Source organism: Petaurus breviceps, unplaced genomic scaffold (assembly GCF_028583685.1).
Source record: "Petaurus breviceps papuanus isolate PSGF00001 unplaced genomic scaffold, PetGlider_PUasm1.0 151, whole genome shotgun sequence".
Lineage (NCBI taxonomy): Eukaryota > Metazoa > Chordata > Mammalia > Diprotodontia > Petauridae > Petaurus > Petaurus breviceps.
Window position 1 is genome coordinate 31,111,942 of NW_027185712.1, and position 15,156 is coordinate 31,127,097.

Here is a 15,156-nt window from a genome sequence, read left to right on the forward strand (position 1 = left end):
TGACCAATCGATTTTCCTAGCTCAGGGCTCCTGACTACTTATTGACATGAAGTCCATGGTGATAAAAGTCACCTAGATAGTAGTGATAGAGAAGGAAATAATAAAATGACTTGAATAACCTTGGGTCAATTATTTTAAAAGTGTTTAAAGTTTACCCAATGCATTACTCCCATTACCCCATTTGATCTTGACAACAACTATGAGAAGATGCTACAGTTGTTATTACCACTTTACAGATGAGAAAATTGAGGCTCAAAGAAATTTCTTCCCTGAGCATTGCCCAACTTATTTAGAAAGGACCATACCTGTAACTGGAATGGAGATCTGTCTTGACTACAAGTCAGGTGCATTTTTCTCTTTTCTACTATGCTATGCTGCCCTAGGTAAGTAGTGCTATCTAAATGGTGACAGAAAAGAGAATAGCAGGAAAATAATAGTAGTCTTATATTATGCTAATAGTCTCCTCTGACAGTATGCATAAATGAGTGTTGAGAAACTGACAGATGATAAATCCTCCTTTACAGCATAATGGACTCCAGGGCATGGACCATATGTTTTGCTAGCTTTGTAATTCCCATAGCACCTACTGCAGTATGTATTCTGTATAGCTGATTATTTAGGGGAAAGTTTACATGAATGTGTAACTAAGATAATTACTGCTTTATAGAAAATACTGGGAGATGGAGAGTTGGCAGGAAGGCATAGAACTTGCAGGAGTGAGTGGCTATAGACAGACAGACTTTGTATGGCAAGATTGGAGGTGAGCACTGCACAGAATACTGAAGCAAAAGAAAGACATTGATTGGCAGAGCAGATGGGCAAACATTTTCCAGCCTGGCAATGACCTAGGACTCTTTTATTCTCTCCCCACTCTTTTCTTCCTTCACCAAGAATAATCTGGGTGCAATATGAACAGCAAATAATTTAGAATTATAGAATCAGAGATACTGTGATCCAACTTGTACCTGAATAGGAATGCTTGCCATAAATGATAGTGATTTCAATAATGATAATAATCACCTAAGTTATAACCTCATCCTATTTATATTTTTATCATTACTTATTAACCGTTTCATTTATGCATGTGTTGGCTACTATGTTGGCAAAATTATAAGCTCCCCACACCTTACCTCCATAGCATCTAATATGTATTACTGTTCACACAAGTAACACTGTAAATATTTGTTGGATGAATGGAATAAAAGGCAAAGTGCTTACTGAATGAGTAGAATTGACTGGGAGCTCTGATCATTCTCATGTCCTAGGAAGATAACTGAAAGCAGGTTATTGGTCTAATAAAGAGGCTCTCCCAATAATGGTTATCCTTAGCTGTTTCCTGTGACTTGTGAGATTCAAGAGGAAAAGGAATATTTGGGGATGGGGGAGACAATAAGAGGATATGATAGAATGTCATGACAGATTGAGTAGAATTAAAGAAATAAGAACTGAAGATTATCCTAAATAAGCTTATTTTTCTAGATAACTAGAATCTTTAGTGCCACCACTGGCAATGGAGAAATTGGGAAATGGTCAAGACGTCTAGCATATTTACAAATGAACTCTATACATGGCACGTTAAACTTTAGGGCATTGTGTGATATCTGAGTGAGGAATCTGCTGCTCATTTGATTTTCACAAGACGCCTTTTATTGATCTCTGAGAACCCAGTCTATAACAGAAATTAGCCCCATGGTTCTATTTAAGGCAACAGCTTTCTGTGAACATTCACATTAATGTTGGTGCCATTAGCTTTTATTTCCTTCAATCAAAGTTACTTTATAATATATTGCGGCATTGGGAGCCATCAAGCTCAACTTTAGTATTGAAATTGTTGCTTTATTTGTTTGGGTTTTTCCCCCTATTGGACTGATCTCATGGCATTCATTTCTCTTTTGGAAACATGAATTCCATGTGCTCATTCATACAGTACTACCATACAACCCCATAGTCTGGATATGAAAAAAGAGATTTCAGGTGACAGCATTCTTATACAAGAATATTTAGTAGCTAAAATGTAACACTATGGTCTGAACCTAGATATAAATATTATCATATTAGAAATAATCATCAGTAATAACATCTGTGTGACAATTAGCATTTAAAAAATCACTCTGAACATATAAAACTAAGTAAGATGGTAGGTAGGCCAGTTATGTAGCAGGAGTAAGAGATAATAGATGGACAGTATGAGACCTCCCAGAGTTATTAACAGAACTGGAAGGAAGCCCTGAGTGTCTTGGGTATAATCTCTATGAACATTTTAAACAGACCTGAACAAGAGTCACTCAGGATGAGTGGGCTATGATCAAGTGCTTAATAAATGCTCATTGATGATGATGAAAAGAATCGTAGTGATCATTTCCTGGGTTCACTGAATAATAATAACAGAATTTGTATATTTCTGTGTTTTGCCAAGCACTATGCAAATGTTGTATCATGTGATCCTCACAAATCTGAGAGTCACAGATGAGGAAACAGGTTGAGAAAGGTGAAAAGGGACTTGCCAGATTTACACAGCTAATAAATGTCTGAGTCAGTATTTCAAATAAAGTCTTCTTGACTCAACGTCCTGTGTTTGGTTCACCTATTTTTGCCCCACTAAAATATGGAAAATCATTCATTTCCCATAAAATTTCCCCATTAATTAAAATTTCCCTAATTAAAAAACATACACTTTTATGGTTCATGCTTATTTACTGAGCTTCAAATAATGCTCAGGTCACTGACCAACTTTAAACCATATTCCAGTGAACTTCAGGGATATAACAAAAGCTGTTTCAAATCTTAGGGTTCCTGCTCAAGTGAGGATCAAAAGAAAAGACATCTGGTACCATATGTGTCCCCAAATCTGAAGGGTAACTTTGGACAGGCCCCGCTATCTGTGGACCTCAGGACATTTAGCTTTGAAATGTAGCAAGACGATTTCTAATGTCCGTCCCTTCTGGGTCTAAAATCCCATGATTTCTTCAGCCCTTAGAACCTGCTCCAGCATACCTGCAGGGTTTGAATTCCTAGTCAAAGATCTGTCCAAAATCACACAAGTAACATCAAAGCTGGGATTTAAATGCAGGCCTTCTGACTCTTTCATAAGTGGTTCTATGGTCATAGTAGAGTTGAAGAAAGTGATGTAGGGTCTTTTGGAAAGAATGATCCCTGACCATGATATGTATGACTCAATAGTATAGAAACCATGATGTGCTGTGTTTTCTTCCCCCAACCAGTGTTTTCCAAAGTTTTCTGGAGAATCTGTAAACTCCATCAGTTCAAGAAAGGAAAATGGGATGGAAAAAGAAATACGAAAAATGATAAAAGTAAAATAGACAATGTAGGGACAGTAGTCACTTTTTTAGAAAGCAAAGAAGTATCAATTAATGTGCTTATTTCAGTAAAGAAGAAGAGACTGAGCTATTAAAAAAAAACCTTTAGAAAAATCTTATCTTAAAGGTGCTTTATAAAACTTGGTGAGATGAGACCTTGCTTTAAAGAATTAAATTAGTTCACTGTCAATTTTGAGCTTTGGCTTTGTTTAATTTTCTTCAGTGATCCTTTCAGAGTTAGAACCATCTTTTATGTATCCTGACTGTACTATAAAAGGCCCCTTGTCAGGCCTGAAGAGGCCTGCAGGTTTTTGTGACTGGAATCTGTCAAGGCCTTTCCTAAGTTGATGAGACACTGATGTGAAGCAACACAAGACCCCTCTTTCTTCACTAGATAAGCCTGTTATACATAGAAGGTAGTCAATAAGTCCTTGTTAAAATGAATTTAATGGAATATTGCTTCTATACAGGAATGAAAAGCTTAGGTTGTGAGGGGGGTTTCATTCTTTCAAGAGAAATTAGAAATTCTATTTGTTAACTGTCCTTTTCTGGAGTGTAACTCATAGAATTTCAGATTTTATTACTTATTTTCAAACTGTTAACAGCAGATGGGTTATGAACTTCATAAAAATTGTTGACATTTATATTGTATTTTAAAGTTTGCAAAGTGTTTCATATGACATACTTTTAAAAAAATTTGTCAATTTGAAAAAGCATAGACACAGAGATCACATCAAGCTCTAGGCTGGCTGCCTCATGTAGGCAATAGACGAAGTGTATTCTTTCATTTTGGCTGCATGCAAATGTTTTTATTCTTCATTTTTATTGTTGCTCAGTGTGTGTGTGTGTGTGTGTGTGTGTGTGTGTGTGTGTGTGTGTGTGTGTGTGCTGAAGGGAGGGAGTGTGAGAGATTCAACAGTTAGGTAGATGTGTTGACTTCTTACCCTGGTCCATAAATAAACACTTACTGAAAGTTCAGATTCTGGAATTGAAGTAATTCTACTAAAAGTTGGTTTATCGTTGCTATTAAGAATTTATGGACAATATTTTCAATGATATTACTATTTATTTTTCAACAAAGAAAATATAAATACCCATGAAGTTGACCAAATTAGTTGTCTGGCATTTCATGCTTTTTATGTAAAATAAGCAAAAGTACACATGTGCTAAGGCATTGAAGCCCATTTGCAAAGTAAAAATGTAACACTATAATTTAGCCAAATTTTAATTTCTTCATTAGAAATGTCCTAAATTTCTAGCAAATAGGGAAATAAATGAAAAAAACTATAACTCTTTGATCAGCAAAACAAGATATAAATAAATCCCCCATTTAGCCATAGTAGAAAGGATTTTTCTTCTTGAAAAAGGAGTTTCAGAGAGAATTCCAAAAAGTGCTTGTTTCCAAGTTTTAACTAAGACTTAAAACCATTTGTTAATGAAAATTCTGCCAAACAAATTCTAATTTAGAGGGGATTTTTTTCAAAGAAAGCCAATATTACTGCATTACTTCACTACCTTTGCATATTGGTATTTTGATAGGCTGAAGATTCTGTTTTCACAACTACTGGCACATAGGTCTTACCTTTTAACATCATCAAGCATTGAATCTCCACTATGTGGACTTAATACCTGCACTGCACAAGGAAGCATTAGAGATACGGAGAGTTATATGATATGACCTCTGCCTTCAAAGAGTCTACACTCTGGTTGAAAAGATAGGATGAACAACTTAAAACATAATAAGTGTAACAGGTTTTGAGATGAACCTCTATAATTAAAGGGCAGTGTTTGGAGCCTGGATACATGGGTTTCTGGAAGATACAGTTTTAAGGAAATAGTCTCACTCTCTTTTCTCCCTTGAAAAGATTTGGGAACTCTCCTGGGAATGGTGTTTGGAGACAAGGTGAGGATTTTAGAACTGAAAATCTTGGCAACAGAAGTGTGTATAATGAGGAAGAGAGGGACTCTGCAAGAGAGATTCTGAGCATAAAGAACATGCAGTGATGAGCAATTCAAAACATTGCTAAGGAGGCTGGAACTGTCCTCCATTGAGGTCAGTGAAACAAATGTGATGAGAGCATGAGATTGTCTGATCTTTGGTGAAATGTCCCTTGGCCACGAATTCAGGAAGCCAGTCAAGAAAGGCACTCCCTCCTTTCTTCCTCCTTTTCCATTCATTACAACAAATGTTTAATTGCAGAGATTTTGTTCTTTAAAGTTATTTACTTTTTAAATTAGTGTCTGAGTCCATTTGACATAAGGTATGAATTATTATTGTTTTTTGTGTTTCCTTATTTGTGATGGAGGAGGGGCAGGGTTCTTGCAGTGGAGAAAAACAGAATTGGTTACTGATAACCAGAGATAAAGAAAATACAAATGTTCAAGCCTTGGTTGTAAAGTGCCAGACTGACTGGAGGCTCAGTTAAATCCAGAGAGAATCTTATGATGCTGATTTATTAATAATCTTGATATACTTTCCCAGAGGCAGAACTAAAATGTATTTGAATTTTTTTTTCCTTTGTCCTAGGCTAACATGAGTCAAACCACCATTTTGTTTTGGGGGATAAGATTGTTGTTTGTTGGGTCATGTTTCTTCATTCTTTTTTTTCTCCTCTTCCTCCAATGCATACACAGAAAACTTTCTCAGCAGAGGTAAAATTGAGGTCAGTGAACACATCTAAGGAACCACCTGGTAGAAGAGGAAAAAGGTAGGGCCAGATTCAGCTAGTAATACCCATATCCCAAAGGTGTCAGTTGGTGGAGGGAATAATCTTTCACTTTCTATCTCCAAAGACAACCAGGCAGTAACTGGTGCTATATAGTAACAATACAAAACAGAATATTTTCTATACCAAATGAAGACTGTAGGATAGTTACTGAGTGTTATAAGAGTTGAGGAGGGACCAATCTCTGTGATTTAGTACTTTTAGTTATTCTTTTGTACAAAATTTGATCAGATTTTTAAAAAAAGTTCTGTGTTTCCTTTGTGTTGATTGAAATCATAATAAAGGAGTCCTGGGCTGGGCCATTTTCTGCTCTTTCCTAATGACATTTTCTTCATAGTCCCTCATTCTTCTTTATTTTGTTTTTAATTTCTGGAATAAAACAAGCATTTCTATAATGTAACACAATAAAAAGATAATTGCACATAAAACTGCAAATCTACTATGCACAATTGATATTCCTTTCAAATATACAATAAAATTATCGTATAAATTTTTTTTCTTCCCTTACCTCCCCTCGAAATGGCTACCAAATAGATACACACACACATATACATAAACACACACATATATACATATACACAGATATATGCATACATATGTACATGTGTGTGTAAAATTATTCTATACATCTATTTATTTGTTCTTTCTCTGGATGCAGAAAACATACTTCCTCATTTTAAAGAAAATCATATTAAGAAATCTCTCTCATATGTGTGATAAATTAGAAAGGTGTGAATTTTTACTGTATGACTAAATACACCTGCCAATTAGTATTTTATAAAAAAATATATGCCATTAAGTTATCTTATTTTTTACGTGAGGGTTTTGAGAAACTCTTTTCTAAGTACTTTAAGAATAATTATATCATATAGAGTTAAATTATTACCTAGAATAATTTTATATTTGGGGCAGAGTACAGTTGCAGAAATGCAATTGAGTGACCAAATTAGAACATTCTTTTTCTGCTTATACCTTAGTAAGTTAATAGTCAAAAAGCCTTTTAAGAAATGTTTACTATGTGCTAGGCACTGTGATAACTGCTGAGGATACAAGAAAAGGTCAAACAAACAAACAAATAATCCTGGCTCTCAAAGAGCTCACTGTCTAATGGGGAAGACAGCATGCAAGCTATGTATAAACAAGATATACACCAGATATATTAGAGATGGGAAAGATGCTAAGATTAGGGACTGAGAAATGTACTTGCACAAGGTAAGACTTTAACTAAAGCTTGAAGGAAGCCAGGCAAGCCAGAAGGCAAGAATGAGGAAAGTACAGGACACAGACAGTGAAAATACAGGAAGTGTTTTGTACAATAGAATAGTTTCACTGGATTATAGATGAGATGGGAGGATCTATGGTATAAAAGAATGGAAAAATAGGATGTAACCAGGTTATAAAGGGCTTTACAACTTAAACAGAGTATTTTATATTTGATCCTAGAAGTAACAGGTACTCACTGTAGTTCACTGAATGGGGAAAACAAAAGGAACTGGGGGGGGGGGTCCAACATAATCAGATCTGTCCTTAAGAAAGATCACTTTGGCAGCTAAAGTGGAGAATGGACTGGAGTGGAAAGAGACTTGAGGCAGGGAGAGCAACCAGTGGACAATTGAAATACTCTGGCAATGAGATGCTGAAAACCTGCACCAGGGTAGTGAAAATGTCAGAAGATGAATCAACAGGACATGGCAACAAATTAGATGAGGATGGTGAGAGAGAATGAGGAATCATGGTATCTGGGCTATATGCCTAGGTGAATGGGATGATGGTGATACTGACAGTAATAGGAAATTATAAAATGTGGAGAGTTTGTGGGGAAAATAATGAGTTCAGTTTTACACATGTTGAATTTAACATGCCTACAGGACATCCAGTTTGAGATATCTGATAGACTATTAGAAATGTGGGATGAAATGAAAAGAGAGGTTACAGTTGGATAAATTGATCTGAGAATCACAGGCATAGAGATTATGATAGAATCCATGGCAATTGATAGGATCACCAACTGTTTCTATTGAACATAAAAATATATATGAACATAAAATATGTCCAGACACACAGATTCTTTAGCACATGTGACTAATGGCTAGAATTATACATGAATAGCTAGGATTAAAACATTATAAGACTGAAAATGGTATAGGACATGGAGATGGAGGGGAAGAAAAGCATAAGATTATGCAATAATAGAATCAGAACCATTGGAAGGTAGGGTTGAAAAGGAGCTTAGAGATCACCAGCAGCTGTGGCCATCTCTGGAACTATCAACACATAGATACGAAGGACAAAGTGAGAGGTCAGTGCACTGTGGACTTTGGGACCTAGTAGTTGGAAAAGCATACGCTTTTGCCCCCCAGGGCAAGAAGCCCCTGAGGGCTGCAGTAAAGCAGCCACCACATGGCAGCTTCAGCTCCTGGCCTGCAGACTGTAGAGGGGCCAAGTGACCAGCCTGAGGGGTAATCACTCTTGCTTTAACCTGCTTGGATCTGGATTGCGGTCTAGGGTGAAGGTCCTGGGGTGTGGGTCCAGCTTTCCAGAGCTTGTGGAGGCTTCAGCAAGGGCACCCAACTAATACCTCTGGGAGCTGAGAAAACCCCAACATTTGGTACAAAGCTCCCTTGTCTGGTAGCAGAGTCCTACTATGGCAAAAAGCCCAAAAGTCAAGTAATTGAGTGGCAATATGATCAGGCAAAGGAAACAAAGCAAACAGAAGATTGCAACATTAGACTCCTATTTTGGGGACAAAATGGAGTAAAGCACGGAACAGGGTAAGACAGTAAAGTCAGAACTCCTGCACCAAAAGCTTCAAAGGAAAATACAAGCTAGTTATAGGCCACGGAAGACCTTAAGAAGCAGATAAGAGAAGTGGAGGAAAAATTGGGAAGAGAAATGAGAATGATGCAAGAAAATTACGAAATGAGAGTCAACAGCCTGACTGAGGAAAATCATACCTTAAAAGATAGACTAACTCAAATCGCAAAAGAGGCTCAAAAAGGCAATGAAGAGAAGAATGACTTAAAAAGCTAAGTTTGCCAGATGGAAAAAGAATCTCAAAACCTCACTGAGGAGAATCATTCCTTCAGAATTAGATTGGAGCAAATGGAAGCTAATTACTTTATGAGAAATCAAGCTGCTGTTAAACAGATCCAATCAAATGAAAGAATAGAAGGTGATGTGAAAATATCTCATGGGAAAAACCACTGACCTGGAAAATAGATCCAGGAGAGATAATTTTAAAATTATTGGACTACCTGAAAGCCATGATCATAGAAAGAACCTAGAAATCATCCTCCAAGAAATTCTCAAGGAAAACTGCCCTGATGTTTTAGAACCAAAAGCACCTACTTTTGAAAAGGTACGGGATCAAAGTATAGAATATAACAAGTGGGAGGTGGGATAAGAGGGAGGGAAATACAGTCAGTCTTTTACAATATATCTACTATGGTAATGTTTCGCATTAGCTACACACATACAACCTATACCGAACTGCTTATCTTCCCAGTAAGGGTGGGTGACAAGGGAGGAAGGGAATGAATCTGGAATTCAAATTTTAAAATCAAATGTTTAATATTTATATACACACACACACACACACACACACACACACACATATATATATATATATATATATATATGTATGTATATATATGTAGTATTTGGGAAATAACATATACAGGCAGTGGGGCATAGAGATCCACCATGCCCTACTGGAAAAGTTGAAAAGGGTATGGGAGAAAAAATGGGAGAGTGCAGATTGGATATCCTGTGGGACTGCTATTATGGGGCTGTGGGTAGGGGAAAAACGGGGAGAAAATTTGTAACTCAAAATCTGGTGGAAATGAATGATGGAAATCAGAAGTTAATAAAGCATTTGGAAAAGAAAAAGTTTAGAGATCTTGTGCATCTACCTCAATTTACAGAAAAGAATACTGAAGCTTCAAGAGGTTACATGGTTTGCCCATGGCCACTCACCTAGGAAAGCCAGAATCCCAATTTCATAATTTCCAATCCAATGTTCTTTCTAATATAACTTTTATTGTTGTTGCCTTTCCAATGTACCCAGCTTATTGCATAACATGGTCATATCATGTTATTTTCTCAGCATGTCTACCTAGAACATTGTTAGAGTAAGAATTGCAAGAAAGGTGGGAGGTAAAGAAAATTTCCAGTAAAGTACAAATGATGAAAAAGTCCAAGGAAAAATGGAACTTAGAGGTCATAAAAGAAGAATCTGAGGTAAAAAGGGAAATACTTTCTCCAACCCTGCAAAGAGACTTGGAGGTAGGGAAAAAGATTGAGAGTTTTAATGAGGAATGAGGACTAGAAAGTTCATGGTGATTTATGGAAATCTCTAAGTTGGTGCAAACATAAATATACATCAAAATTAAATCTAAAATTAGAATACAATCTTAAATAGTAACACTAAACATTTCAGGCAGAGAAGCTTTTTCTGTAGATAAGATAGAATTAGGTATCTTGACACCTGTTCATGTAGTTTTCTCAGCCTCAAATCAAGAAAAATGATCAGAGAAGGAAAGGAAGGAGATGAGGATGTGGTGGGAATGCATTTGTGTTTTCCCAGTAGAGGAGCATTGCTGCCAGATACTAGAAAAAGGGGAGAGAAGGATGAAGAAAAGGAGATGTAGAAATGCTGGTTCGGAAGGAGTTAGAGAGCCACTCAGTCCTGACCCCCAAGTGCTTCCTGTCTTGTCACATGATTTACAGATATCTTCCTTTTAGGTTGATTCTTTGACTGCTCCTTAGCATATATATGCTAAAGGTTGGAGATCACATCCTACTTTACATTGAACACTCTATGACAGGTCTGATGACCAGCAAATTGTCTGCCTTTTTAAAGGGACAAATTAATTTCTAAATAGATGGTTGACAACCCTTTTGACAATGGAAAACAGTCTCCGTGATCTAGTCTCATGATCCGTTGGTACTTTCTGGAAGCCTGTTATTCTGGTTAGACTTGAGGACAAGCTATATTTCCTCCCTGCTCCCCCATAAACACCTCTTCCAAATAGTAAGATTATACTGTGTCTGTTGCTAGCTACAATACAATACTGTGAATGATAGTAAACAGGCAGGTTCCCCAAATAAAAGATATGCATACTAAATATTATACCAGTTTTTCCAAAATATTAAGAGAATCAGAAGAAGAGAGATTTTCTTTGGATGAATTATGGAAAGAAATGAATGAGAATTGAGTGGGATAATTACACATAGATTAGTTGAAAACTGTACTGGTCTGGGGAATATCCAACTCCAAAAGATCTCAAAACGATCAGGGTCAAGATTTTAAAAGCAAGCTGTATATTTCAAATATATCCTGTTAATTATACTGAAAATACTAGAATCAAAGCAGTGGATCCATCCTGTGACCATTCTAGTACATGCCTAAAAGGTCACCAGGTGTTGCTAAATGTTAGTGATCTGAGTCTTATGTACATTACAGTTTCTTCTTTCACTGATAGGTTCTCATGATGTTGTGGTTGTATTAACATTATTGTCATGAGCTGTCAGTGTGCTTCAAGTGTGAAGTAGAGAAGCAGGCAGTCCTTTTATTGTGAACAACTCTATTTTTATGTCAAAGATAAGGTACAAGCATGAAATCACTGGCCTGCTAACTTAATCCAGGTATGCAGCAGAACATGCATTTTAACTAGCCTTATATTAAAATACTTGGCTCAAAGATCCAATTGTGATGACAATATGCAAGGGTGATAAATCTTTAAAGCTATGTTAGATTTTGACATTGATGAGTACAATAGTTAACATAATTACTATTTCAGTTCTTTGCTGGTGATTTTGTATTAACACACTGAGGGGAAAAATGTTTGGAGGAATTCTTAAGGGTGGGAGTTTGGAAGAGTGGGAAAGTATGCATTGAGATGAATGTCAACACCAGCTACCATCCTTAAAAAGAAGGCAGAATAATGATGGGCTTAAAAACAGGGCTCTGAAGATGTAGCAAATTTAAATGAGTGGGATTTCTGAAAAGTTATGAGTGGGATTTTAAATGTCTCATTGAAAAACACAGCAAAACCCTTTCATTACATGAGTGAGACACTTTACAAACTGACTTTAAATGAATCCGGAATGAGTGGAGTCTGACTCTGAGTGAGGACTGACAGCTCACAGTTTCTCTCTCTGTCTCTCTCTGTCTCTGTCTCTCTCTCTCTGTCTCTCTCTCTCTCTGTCTCTCTCTGTCTCTCTCTGTCTCTCTCTCTCTCTCTCTGTCTCTCTCTGTCTCTGTCTCTCTCAGATAAATAATAGAAAACTTTGAAAAATCCTTTTAAAATCATACTTTTATATCCTGCTTTTAACATTTGTACAGACATAAATTTTATTTTCCATATAAGTTACCATGCTAGCAATTATTTTTATATTCTTTTGCTATGATAAAACAATTATTTTGGGTTTTAAGCTTCAGATCAGGTGTGCAATAAGAGCTATAAAGTCAAAGCCCCTTAGCTCTCTAGAGAAAAAATATAGCACTGGCATGCAATCAATTAAAAATAAGTTTTCCTAGGGTTTACAGTATGCCTTCCACCCTAACCCCTGCCTTTTATGATGCTTCCTGTGTTAAAAGTCTTTTGTGGTTCCTTCATCTGTGCGATAGGCATATTGATACTTAAGTTACATAGCTCATAGGATTCTACTAAGGTAAGCACTTTGGAAATAATAAAATGCTATGTAAATGTGAGCTATTGTTATCAAAAATAATTCATTCATTTTTATTAATTTACTTATTGCTTCTTTGTTTTGGATATGGTTCCTAGCTTTGGGAATGGCCTGATAGGCAGTAGGAAGAGCCCTGGACCAGTAGTCAGCATTTCTGCAGCCTAGGCCCACTTGCTCTGTCACTAACTAGTTTTGTGACCTTGGTTAAGTAAATTAAAACTTCTGGGACTCATTATCATCTTTAAAGTGATAGGGTTGACCTCTGGGTTCCTACTATATATTTGTTTAGATATGGTTAATACCCACCTCAATTAATGGAATCAAGGAAGACACAGATGCCACAATTAATATAGTCACACGATCAATTAATCAAGTGTTATGTTATGTAATGTGTTAAACAAGATTCATCTGTGCTCTATCCCTTAATTAGCTGCAAATTCCTCTATAATTAAGAAGTATGCCATGTGATTGGCTAACCAACAAAAATAATTATGTCCACTAGGGGTTTTTACATAGCTAAGGGAATGTCCACTAGTGGACCATCCCAAGTTCAGAAGTTCACTGGTTTTCTGCTTGTAGAGATATAACCTGGTATCTGTATCAGAGGAAAACAAGTGGAAGTGTTAAGGGAGGGGGAACTAAGTTCAAAGGGGCTCCTCCCCCCTCCATTAACATGGAAGGATTAGGCCAGTAGGAGACAGTGCATCCAGTCAAGATCAGAGAGATACATCCAGGGTACCCAGCACTGACTCAGGGAGAGAAATCGAAAGGAGAAATCATACATCTGTTCTCCCACCTTCTGTCTGGGACATGGAAGCCTCAGAGTTGCAGCAAAGCTGAAAAGGCATGTGACTTTCCTAGGTTAATAGTCTTTGCTCTTTCTAAAAGGGTAGAAGTAGCCCATTCAAGCATTAGCAGCTAAATCTGAAGCTAGATATGACAGAAACAACAGCTGTCCATGAAGGAGCCAGCTCAAAGTAACAGCAGAGTGACCTGTCCAGCACAAAAGTCATGCCCAAAAAGGAACTGCATGATAACTCTACAAAGAGAGAAAGAGCTTTCATTAGTAGTTACTCTTTAACACATAGATATATCTGACATGTGTCTCACAATAATTCTACTGTTATGCGTTAATTTTAGCTGTTTTTTCCCATGATGCTGTGTGTGTTTTTTGTGGGACAGTGACCCTTAAAGTTTGAGGGTTTTTTGGTTTGTTTTTTGTTTTGTTTTGTTTTGTGGAAGAGCAGGGGATAAGGTGTTTTCTACCAATTTTTCTTACTATATCATCTTGTAAATTTCTTTGCTAAAGACTAATGGTCTACTGGTAGAGGGTTAATGGTAAGCACTCCAGTAGAGGTCATGAGCTACAGGATTAGAAATATAGGGCCATAAGGTCTCTATGAGAGCCCATAGCTTCTCCTCTGGAGACCCAATCTTTAAATATAAATATGAGTTAGAAGTATAGCCCCAGAGGGGAATTTTACATATTTTAAATTATTGATTACACAATGTAATGACTCTTTTCTTAGTCTTTTTCAGAATAGACAGTACAGAAAGCTTGCTACTACTTCAAAAAAGATTAAATGAGGATGATTCTATCCTCACTTTTCCTCATCAAGGGTTCCTTTAGAACTTTCCCATTGGTTCTATGGCAAAAATAAGGAAGTCAGCCTGAAACTAACATTCCTTCCTTGATGTTTCTCAATAACTTTATTTTGGTCTTGCTAAAGGAAAGTTAACAAAGACTAGGAGTAGTTCTATTACTAATAGCAAGTTCTACCCTACCTCATTGGTGAAATATTCTGTATTACCAGGAGAAATATGCATCTTAATTTTTTTAAAGAAATCACCAGCAGCACAGTGCTCATTTGATTATACTACGTACTATAGCTAATATAAGCGAAACCAGGGCAGCTAGGTGGTGCAGTGCATAGAGTTCTGGGCTTGGAATCAGGAAGACTTATCTTCATGTGTAAAATGAGCTGGAGAAAAATAGCAAACCACTCCAATCTTTTTACTCAGAAAACCCCAAATGGGGTCATGAAGAGTCAGATGTGACGTAAAACAATTGAACATCAATAATGAAAGAGAAACCCAAAGACAGTGACTGCTAAGGACTAATATCTCTTGCTGAGCACCATTGAAAATGACAAGAGAAGGATATGTGGAGCTAGACTTCTGTTTTTAATTCCTTCATAGGATAAGAAAATATCCCCTCTGTAAAGGATATTAGTAACTGTAACCCTAAATAGTAACCTTTTGTGTTGTCTTTCCAAGGAGCCAGCCCACTGCTGAAGTGCTTAGGTCTAGCTGTAACCTTTGAGAAAGTTTGAAATAGCAAGTTCTTCTTCCATCGCTTCCCATAAATTGAAGTGAGATGTAGACACTTGTAAGCAATACCTGAAAGCAGTTTTCTTTTT

General features: G+C 36.7%; 1 protein-coding gene across 1 annotated transcript in view; it reads left to right on the forward strand.

The window, feature by feature from the left end:
• Positions 1-15,156, forward strand: part of ADCY2 (adenylate cyclase 2) — a 586,315-nt gene that overhangs the window by 322,197 nt on the left and 248,962 nt on the right. The window lies entirely within an intron of this gene.